This window comes from Nothobranchius furzeri, chromosome 18 (assembly GCF_043380555.1).
Source record: "Nothobranchius furzeri strain GRZ-AD chromosome 18, NfurGRZ-RIMD1, whole genome shotgun sequence".
In the NCBI taxonomy this organism is placed as follows: domain Eukaryota; kingdom Metazoa; phylum Chordata; class Actinopteri; order Cyprinodontiformes; family Nothobranchiidae; genus Nothobranchius; species Nothobranchius furzeri.
In genome coordinates this window covers 24,803,939-24,815,427 of record NC_091758.1, presented here as the reverse complement: position 1 = coordinate 24,815,427, position 11,489 = coordinate 24,803,939, and positions in this window count along the sequence as shown.

The window sequence follows — 11,489 nt, the reverse complement described above, 5'->3', positions numbered from 1 at the left end:
AAGAATTATTTCAGATTTTAGCATGATTTGTGGTGTTATTTTTATTCTGTTTGATTAGAATATGAAGACCATAGAGAGAAGAAAAATAATAAAAGTACATGCATGTACACATAGGCAGTAGGCCATTATTGTAACATTTTACCACAAAAAACCACAAATAAAAATGAAACTTGGGTTCCAGAACTATGCAGCATACTGCAAGGGACACAGACACGTAAATCTGTTGTAGGTGAAATCCGAGGTGAAGAAAGGGGAATAGAAAGAGTGAGAGCACCAGTATTACAAACAACTACCTCAGAAATGCAGTTACGCAACCTCGTGTACTGTGGCCTGTTGGTGAGGTAGTTGTTCACTCCTTCACCCCCTTATCTTCTGCTGCAGTAAAGATGGCTGGATGATGTTGAAAGCACTTGAGAGTCGAAAAACATGATTCTCACAGTGCTGTTTTGCAACTCGAGGTGAGTTAACACCTGGTGCTGCAGGTAGATGATGACCTTTTCCACCCCCCAAGTTTGGTTTGTATGCAGACTGCAGAGGGTCCATCTCTGGGCTTACCACGGAGCTTAGGTGTGTGAGGATGAGTCTCTCTATGGTCTTCATCAGGTGAGAGGTCAAGGTGATCTGGTTTCCTGGGATGTGATGTCTTGGAAACTCACACAGGAGGTCTTCCACAGGATGGGGACCTGCTCGAAGGTCACGTTGAACATGTTGCGTGACGACTTCACAAAGCTGATCTTGTCAGATTCTGCAGCTTTCCTGCTCTTAAGCCGCCTCAGTTTTCTCCAGTGATGTGTAAGTGAGAGGAGGGAGTGGGGGAAGGGGAGGGGTAATTGCGAGGGTAGAAGTTGTGGAGTGGTGTGAGTTTAGGGGGAGACTAGCTGAGGTCGTTATGGTGTTTGGGGGGTGGTGGTGGTGGTGCCTGTTACAGATCAAATCACTTTATTTAAATAGCACATTTAAAAGTGCTGTACAATAAATTAAAGCTAAAACAACAAAACATAGAATTTATAAAATAGATTATGCAATAAGAGTCAAAAAAATTAAAGGGATAAAACCACTTACTATTTAAATAAAAACATTTTTAAACCAGTCAGATTTACATAAACAAAAGCATCCAGCAAGATAGAATACAAAATTAAAATGGTTAAAAACAGATTTAGATCACCCAAATGCTGAAAAACATAAACGAGTTTTCAAATTAGACTTAAAAATAGCTGTGAGGTGGAATCTTTGACCTAGAAAGGAAGACTGTTCCAGAGCTTTGGTACTGCAAATCCCCCTTTCTGACAAGTCTGGATGATGGAACAGTTAAAAGTAATTGATTAGCAGATCTAAGACACTGTCCATTATTATAGGGGGAAAGGAGTTCTGTAATGTAAAAGGGAGCCAAGCCATTCAGAGCTTTTAAAACATATAAAATAAATAAAAATTCAACACGAAATTTAACTGGGAGCCAGTACAGAGACTTAATTATTGATACTTTCTCTTTTCTTTGTACCTGTTATCAGTCTAGCTGCAGCGTTGTGCACCAGCTGTAGATCAGAGCACACTGAGACAATCCAAAATACAGGGAGTTGCAATAATTGAGCCTGTAGTGACAGTTTTCAGGTCATGGAGAGAAAGGAATGGCTTAATTTTGGATACTGTCTTTAATTGAAAAAAAAATTAAGATTTGACTACTGAGTTAATTTGTGTATCAAAAGCTAGATTTGAGTCAAAAATTACCCCGAGGTTCGGTATGCTCATGAACATGTACAGACAGCGTTCCGAGGTTGCTGGCCAACTGTCAAGGGATTGTTGTTGAACCAAAAAAATAACCTCAGTCCTATTATCATTTAACAGAAGATAATTGTTTGCCATCCAGCATTTAATTTGTAACATCCACAAATGATCAGTTTTTCATGTACAGTTTGACCTCTTCAGTATCTGGTCATATGGAGACAGGAGTCTACATTTGTTGCCTTTAATCTGCCGGATCCTGCCATTCCATCGGCTGAAGTCCGGGCCTTTCTGCAGCTCTGACCACATGATAACGTATTGTCAACATCACGTTCCCTTCTCAAGGTTCCTTTCTGCCAAGCCTGTCTGCTTATCTACAGGGAGTGCAGAATTATTAGGCAAGTTGTATTTTTGAGGAATAATTTTATTATTGAACAACAACCATGTTCTCAATGAACCCAAACAACTCATTAATATCAAAGCTGAATGTTTTTGAAGTAGTTTTTAGTTTGTTTTTAGTTTTAGCTATTTTAGGGGGATATCTGTGTGTGCAGGTGACTATTACTGTGCATAATTATTAGGCGACTTAACAAAAAACAAATATATACCCATTTCAATTATTTTATTTTTACCAGTGAAACCAATATAACATCTCCACATTCCCAAATATACATTTCTGACATTCAAAAACAATCCAAAAACAAATCAGCGACCAATATAGCCACCTTTCTTTGCAAGGACACTCAAAAGCCTGCCATCCATGGATTCTGTCAGTGTTTTGATCTGTTCACCATCAACATTGCATGCAGCAGCAACCACAGCCTCCCAGACACTGTTCAGAGAGGTGTACCGTTTTCCCTCCTTGTAAATCTCACATTTGATGATGGACCACAGGTTCTCAATGGGGATCAGATCAGGTGAACAAGGAGGCCATGTCATTAGTTTTTCTTCTTTTATACCCTTTCTTGCCAGCCACGCTGTGGAGTACTTGGACGCGTGTGATGGAGCATTGTCCTGCATGAAAATCATGTTTATCTTGAAGGATGCAGACTTCTTCCTGTACCACTGCTTGAAGAAGGTGTCTTCCAGAAACTGTCAGTAGGACTGGGAGTTGAGCTTGACTCCATCCTCAACCCGAAAAGGCCCCACAAGCTCATTTTTGATGATACCAGCCCAAACCAGTACTCCACCTCCACCTTGCTGGCGTCTGAGTCGGACTGGAGCTCTCTGCCTGTTGGGTATTTTTATAAATGTACCTTTTTGAGACCTAAAAGATGCCCATTACACATCATGAATCTCTGTGTTGGTATGTTCATAAAAAGGTTGAGCAAAGATGTTAATTGAGAGAACTCTGTAACTTGAGAAGGTCCGCCTTCTCCCCCCATCCATTTGGTGAATAAAGCCCCTGAAGAACTGGGAGCACAGGGGAGTGATGTGGGGGAAGCCTCGGAGGAGGTTTCTCTGCGTTAACTCTCCATGCATTTGGAGACTCAGGGTAAAATGTCTTCCTTGTTGTCATGTGGGTTTATTTCAGGTTCCAGGGTTATGGAGGTTAAGTATTATCTACCAGATAATTGCAGAATGCAGGTATACAGAGCAGGTGAGGATAAAGCTTTGAGGCTGAAGCAGAATGGGGCCTGGTTGAGCTACACACATGGACATTACAAATAATCAATTTACTCTCTCTCTCTATCAAAGGGTGTGTCGTCCTTTAAGGTAATATGGGATAAAATCAAATTACCTAACAAGTGGTGGAGAATGCAGGCAAGGCAGAGCCGTCGATGGGAAGCTGGCTTCGGGGAGCCGTACAGGCGCCACTTACCTCATCAAAGCCCGGGGAACTAAAATTGTTTCACCGGCCGGCTTTTTAGCCTTGCAGGCAGATTCCCATTCAAGCTCTCGCCTTCCCGAACTCAGGACGAAATTACCACGGAGAGTAGGTTAATTCATTAATTCATTAAGCTAATTCAGTAATTTGTGTCTGTTTCTTTAACCACTGGCAGTGTGGTTTGAGTTGATTGAGGAGGGCCAGTTGCGGCCGTGTGTGTGTGTGAACCTCTTGAGTGTATGAGAAAGTTGATGACCGGAAAAAGACGTGTGAGATTGTTTTGGCTAAAATTGGTTTGAGTCTGTTTCTGGTAAGGGGAGACTGTGGATCAGCTCTGGTGAGCTCTGGAGAGCAGAGTTCCGGTGGGAGTTCGCTTCGCAGTCTGGCAGCTGAATAGCACACTGGGTGAGTAAAAATTAATTGCACTTTTTGTTTTTAACCGTTGGCAGTGTGATTTAAGATTGATGGTGGTGACTGACATTCACGCACAAAAAGACGTTTTTGTGTCCAGCTAGGGGTTGCACATGTAAACCGTGGGGTTGCATTGAAACGTGAACCGGGCTGTATTCCTGCCTTGAAGAGGAGGTTTTAATAAGTCTTGTGTCTGCGTGCACAGGGCGTCCCGCAGAGCTGTGGGTAGTAATTACAGGTGAATGTTCAGGTGCACCTAAAACTGTTGCTAAACCAGCGCTGCATTAAAGCAGCCGCGGATGGTTAATACACGCAGCATGTAAGTGCTGGTGTCGATTGGAGTGGTTTGATGCTGAAATCACACTGCCGCAGGGAATTGTTTAAATATTTTATGGTGCAACAAGGTACACAAAATTTGATTGGCTTAAAAGATCTTAAATCGGTCTAAAATTCCCGGTCTGTGTTATTTGTGTTGTGATTTTTCTGGTGCCATGGGGCTGCGTTCCATTTTTGTGGGTGGACTTGCCGGTTTCCGTGTTGTGTATTGTTGAAAGGTGACGCTGAGGACTGGCATGTTAATTTCTGACAGAGTTTTGCTCCATCTGTGTATGAGTAAAGGTTTTGGGCCTAACCGGATCTGGTCTGATCTGGGGGGGTTGTGTCCAAGTTCTGAATGTGTGTGAGTGAAAGCCTGCAGGTCAGTTTCTGTGTGTGTGTGAGTGTGAGAGAAGTTTTGGGCCGAAGTTCTGAAGCCTGAATGTGTGTATCTCGGCCAAGATCTCTGAATGAATGAAAGGTCCCATTACATGACAATGTGTGTGACTGAGGCTTTGAGCCTAGTTTGTTCTGTGTGAAACCTGCAGATTCTAGATGGTCTATGTTCTATGTTTCTGTTTTGTTCTGTGTTGTCTTGTTCTTTATTCTGTACATGTATGAATAACACTAACATCCTGTGATGTGTAAGTGTGGGTCAGAAGGCTCAGGTGTGTGTGTGTATGTGGTTCCTAAGAGAAGCTGGAGAAATAGAAGAAAGGAAAAGGAGGGGTGAAGGTTTGAGGGGGTGTATGAAGAGTCAACGAAGTGTTATGGGGGATGGTTTTGATAAGGCTGCAGGCCACTAACTGTTTGATGGTTTGGTTAGGAAGAAATGAGAGGTTAGCAGAGAAGGTTAAGGAAAAAAGCAGACAGATGGAGAAAAGACAGAATTAAAGAAATGGTTGAGGAAAAGAGAGAAGGCAAATAGACAGTTTAAAGAAATGGTTGAGGAAAAGAGAGAAGGCAAAAAGGAAGTTTTAAAGAAATGTTTGAGGTGTGATGATTAACTAAATACTATCTGAAAAAGTCATTGCTTTTATCTGCATGATAACTCGTACTGAACTAGTAAACAAAATGACTTACATAGATAGAATGTTAAGGAAATACAGTTAAGCAGGGATAAAGACATCCATCCTCTAACTCCTTCAGCTTCACAGGCTGAATGGTTGCCCAAATAAGATGGAGATGATTCACGCGATTGCCTCAAGTTAAATTAGATATTCTGGTCTACAGGCCTTTTATTATTTTATTAAAATAAATAAATACTCTTTCTAAAAGATCATGTAGTTAGACTTAAGTAGTTCCCCTAATCATTTATTGAGGAATTTGACCCCAAATTACAGAATTAGAAGGGAAAATTCATGATTTTGTGTTTTAAGAGGCACATAACCTTATAACTAGCTTATGCCATTTTAAAATGACAGACTCTTTGCTTATAGCTCTGGTAGATTAGCTGTGCAGCAGCTACTCTGGATCCGACGATACCTTTTGCTCATGAACCAAGATTAAAAATACAACTTTTCAGTTTTACTTTAGTGGGTTATGATCTTAGGTAAATAGAATTCTACACTATGCAGTAACAGTTTTTTATCTCAGCATTTTATCATATGACTAAATCATGTTAAACTTGGTGTTTCTGCCATAAGACTGGCTTTACAGGAGGGTGTTTAGATTTTTTATGAACCGTAAAAACTTCCCGTTAAATGTGTCTTATCGACCATTGATAGATTTAATTTAATAACATGATTGAATCAACACGGTGCTAGATTTTTCCTGTATGCTATTTCTATGCAAATCTTGTTTGAAATGTAAACATCAACTCAGCCCCTACAGACCATAATGCTGATCGTAGTATGTTATTTTACTCAACAGTAAGGCTGTTTTGTAACTATTTCAACATTTGAGCTATTACCATCATTTATTTTCTGTTTGGGTTATAAGGTTTAATAAATCTGAGTGACTTCCTTTTGATTAATTTAGATCCTGTAAATGTGTGAGAACCCTACCTCCACAGGAGGGGGTGGTGTAACTGATAAAGTTTTGATTACCTTACAAGGTGGAGATGGGCTGGTTCATTTAAATTAGAATGCCTTTTGCCTGAATGCAAATGTGTGAGCCTAAGCAGCTAAATCAAGGCTAGACTAGAAGACTCTAGGGTCCTTTTGTGAAAAACCTCTTTGAAGCTCTGTGACGTGATTGTGTAAACTCCGCCTTAGTGTGATAGAATCTCTGATTAACTCCTTTTGAGACAAGCTAGTTTTAAAGAATTTGGATGTGTTTTATTTTGTTTGTGAAAATTTAGGACAGACCATATCTGACTATTTTCATGCTAAACCAGACATCAATGTTTATTAATTTAAACAATTAGGCAGCACAACTTTTGGGTACACTGTTTTCCTAAATGCAAATTGTTCCCTAGGCAAGACAGGCTGGGAGACTCCTTGATTTGTGTCCTGCTGTGATGTGATGATGGGAACTCGATTAACAGGTGATAAAGATCAGTGGCTGGCTGCATTGGTTCCTGCAGAAAACATCAGAGGACACAGATCGGGGACAAGACGCTTTGTGCCCCATTGACCCTCAACAACCAGGAAGGTATTGTGATTGCAACACAAGATGGTTTGCTATGTCCTGTCCTGATACTCTCCGAATGCAGGAATGGCTCAGACTCAGGAGAAGAGTGTCGATGAAAAGACTTCAGAGGATCTGAGTTCCTTTGAGCAAGCAGCTGTGGAAGTTGAACGCATGTCTAACAGAATGCAAATTGGTCTGTGCCTGTGGCATCCTGCTGTGGGTCTTTGAAACGTTTGTGACTTGTAGGTGTGTTGAAAAGGAGGTGGAGCCCACAATCCAAGATGGAGGAAGCACGAAAGACGTGGCTAACTGCTGACTTGCAGTCCAAGACGGAAGTGATACAAACCACCGTCACCGGCTGAGCTAATGTTAAACCACAAACCAAGTGGATCAGTTAGCCCAAACCGGTACCAACCTGTAAGCTGATGTAAAACCACAAAACCCGCTGTGGGCCAGTCAGCTCTCTCAGGAAGTGACCTGCGTCGACACGTCAGCGGGACGACGCAAAGCTGAGAGCACAGTGTGACCGAGATATCACACCTGAACTGGAGATGAGGTGCAGAGGTCAAACACCAACTTCAGGAGGGAACCAGAACTGCAGGTCAGCCAGCCACAGAAAACTCAAAACCTGTGACACCTGTTCAGTCCTACAAGCGATCGATTGCAGCACAGGAGGTAACGACGGATGTGGAGCAGAAGATCCACAAGTGTTTGATGACAAATGATATGGGTTACTTTAATAAAGCTAGGAATTCAAGATTATTATGTAGGTTTTGGTGTCTAGATTATTCATTCCTAATTCCAGGTTTTAACTCTTGCTCTGGGTTTTGTTGACAGGATAATCATTGCTCAAAGGTAGCATTCAGGGGGGATAAGTTAATGAAGCTAGAAATACAGGATAAAATTGGGTTTGATGTCTGGTTTAATGTTGAAATAAAATCTGATTGATTAATTGGTCATTTCAAATTCCAGGTTAGGTGTTTCCTAATTTCATGTTAATGTTGTTTTATTGGTTTAATCTTTTATTGCTCAAAAAGTCACATCAGGAGGGAATGTTGGGTATTTTTATAAATGTACCTTTTTGAGACCTAAAAGATGCCCATTACACATCATGAATCTCTGTGTTGGTATGTTCATAAAAAGGTTGAGCAAAGATGTTAATTGAGAGAACTCTGTAACTTGAGAAGGTCCGCCTTCTCCCCCCATCCATTTGGTGAATAAAGCCCCTGAAGAACTGGGAGCACAGGGGAGTGATGTGGGGGAAGCCTCGGAGGAGGTTTCTCTGCGTTAACTCTCCATGCATTTGGAGACTCAGGGTAAAATGTCTTCCTTGTTGTCATGTGGGTTTATTTCAGGTTCCAGGGTTATGGAGGTTAAGTATTATCTACCAGATAATTGCAGAATGCAGGTATACAGAGCAGGTGAGGATAAAGCTTTGAGGCTGAAGCAGAATGGGGCCTGGTTGAGCTACACACATGGACATTACAAATAATCAATTTACTCTCTCTATCAAAGGGTGTGTCGTCCTTTAAGGTAATATGGGATAAAATCAAATTACCTAACACTGCCCTTTACCAGTCCAGCCACGGGCCCATCCATCTGGCCCATCAAGACTCACTCTCATTTCATCAGTCCATAAAACCTTAGAAAAATCAGTCTTGAGATATTTCGTGGCCCAGTCTTGACGTTTCAGCTTGTGTGTCTTGTTCAGTGGTGGTCGTCTTTCAGCCTTTCTTACCTTGGCCATGTCTCTGAGTATTGCACACCTTGTGCTTTTGGGCACTCTAGTGATGTTGCAGCTCTGAAATATGGCCAAACTGGTGGCAAGTGGCATCTTGGCAGCTGCACACTTGACTTTTCTCAGTTCATGGGCAATTATTTTGCGCCTTGGTTTGTCCACACGCTTCTTGCAACCCTGTTGACTATTTTGAATGAAACGCTTGATTGTTCAATGATCACGCTTCAGAAGCTTTGCAATTTTAAGACTGCTGCATCCCTCTGCAAGATATCTCACTATTTTTGACCTTTCTGAGCCTGTCAAGTCCTTCTTTTGACCCATTTTGCCAAAGGAAAGGAAGTTGCCTAATAATTATGCACACCTGATTTAGGGTGTTGATGTCATTAGACCACACCCCTTGTCATTACAGAGATGCACATCACCTAATATGCTTAATTGGTAGTAGGCTTTCGAGCCTATACTGCTACCTGAGTGAAGTTGGCCCCCCCACCTTCTTCAAATCCAACAAAAGTGGTATCAAACGTTTGTGCTACGTTTGTGCTGGTTTGTGCTGCTAAAATTTTCGTTTGTGCTGCTGTCATTTTAAAGATATTAATAAAAACTTCTAGAGGTCATCAGAGGTCAACCAGCCCCCCCACATTAATGGAATCAAACAAAAATGGTGTCAATCAACTGTGCTACGTTTGTGCTGGTTTGTGCTGCTAAAATTGTCGTTTGTGCTGCTTCTGTTTTAGAGATATTAATGAAAATGTAAAGGTCAAAAGGTCAACTAGCCCCCCCACCTTCTTCAAATCCAACAAAAGTGGTATCAAACGTTTGTGCTACGTTTGTGCTGGTTTGTGCTGCTAAAATTTTCGTTTGTGCTACTATCTTTTTAAAGATATTAATAAAAATTTCTGGAGGTCATCAGAGGTCAACCAGCCCCCCCACATTAATGGAATCAAACAAAAATGGTGTCAATCAACTGTGCTACGTTTGTGCTGGTTTGTGCTGCTAAAATTGTCATTTGTGCTGCCTCTGTCTTGAAGATATTAATGAAAATGTAAAGGTCAAAAGGCCAACCAGCCCCCCCCACCTTCTTCAAATCCAACAAAAGTGGTATCAAACCATTGTGCTACGTTTGTGCTGGTTTGTGCTGCTAAAATTGTCGTTTGTGCTGCTTCTGTTTTAGAGATATTAATGAAAATGTAAAGGTCAAAAGGTCAACTAGCCCCCCCACCTTCTTCAAATCCAACAAAAGTGGTATCAAACGTTTGTGCTACGTTTGTGCTGGTTTGTGCTGCTAAAATTTTCGTTTGTGCTACTATCTTTTTAAAGATATTAATAAAACTTTCTGGAGGTCATCAGAGGTCAACCAGCCCCCCCACATTGATGGAATCAAACAAAACTGGTGTCAATCAACTGTTCTACGTTTGTGCTGGTTTGTGCTGCTAAAATTGTTGTTTGTGCTGCTGTCATTTTAAAGATATTACCAAAAGTTTCTAAAGCTCAACCAGCCCCTTTCTTTACTGTAAAAATATGAGATATTAACCAGCATTGGATATTTTTTCTCATGATCACACTCTTAAACCTAGTAATCTAACTGCTATACCTTATTTAAAAACTAGGTTAAATATAGCATTTAAAATAATTTATGCATTCTGTTGGAGAAAAAACTTTATTTGCTGGTAACAAAATACAAAACTACGAGAACAATGTAGTATATATGTTTCCTGTTAGAAAAGGTAAATACATGGAACTGTGTGAGCCTCACAAGTCTAATACAATAACTGAAAAATAACAGCTATTCCCATCATCTACCTCACAAACTAGAAAAGGACTTTCTTTCATGAAATCTTGCCATCATTCCTTTCTGTAGAGCACAGCGTGCGGACATACGCTGGTGTTTTCAGATGCTTTGGTTACATCCTTTCTTAGGTCATCATACATCTCCCACATGTACGGGGTCCTGTTACTGAATGCCGTATAATGCCCGAGTGTTTCTGGTGTTGGGCCCTCCTGAAATGTAATGACTGCTTTTAGTGTGAATTTCTCTCCTTGAAGTAGCAGAGTGGATGGGAATTCAGCAAGCAAAAACCTTTTTGGACCGTGTAAACGGTGCCCCAGAGTTTCTGTAGAGCATTTTCCAAGGTCTGTGTCAATCCATACAAGCTCTCTCAGGCTGTAACTGTGACAAACAGTCCCTGTGCAAAGTTGCTTTCCTGATGAATCTGTTTTAAATGCTGTTGGAGATGGATCAGGATGTTTGATTGGTCTTAGGCATGGTGATTCTGGAAGGTTGAGCCCTTGTTCAACAGCAGACTGAAGGTGAGCTATGCCAGAAGCTGAGAGGACTGACAGATCAATGGAAACAAAAGGTATTTGCCTTGTGTTTGGTGTATAAAGTTGGCAGTACTGGGAGGAACACTGTCTTGTGAAGTGAACACTTGGATTTTCTGTCATTGTTTTTTGAATTACTGTGGACACATGGCACTGTGCATCAACACAATGAACACCATTCTTCAACTGAACAGGGCAGAATATTGAGCTCAGTACCTCTGCCCTCAATGAATAGGCTCGTTGAGTGACACCCTTTGAAGCAAGGGATTTCACAAGCTGGAATACTTTATTCTCCTCTGAACTATTCATTATGTTTTGAGCAGTAAGACTGTCACAGAAAGCGCAGCACATACTTTGACAGAAGGCATCAAAGGCACAGGTGTTCATGACACAGTATTGTCCTTTGCCAAGTTTTACTGGTTGTTGATTATTTCCATTTTTTAATAGCCCTAGCTTTACTTTTTTCTTTTTCACAGCTGGATCTGAGTGGAGCCATTCAGGACAAGGGGAGAGGTATGAGGTCAATTTCCTCTTCTTTGGCAGAACTGCAAGGCCTCTCCAGTTTTCCAAAGCTGCTGTTTCTTC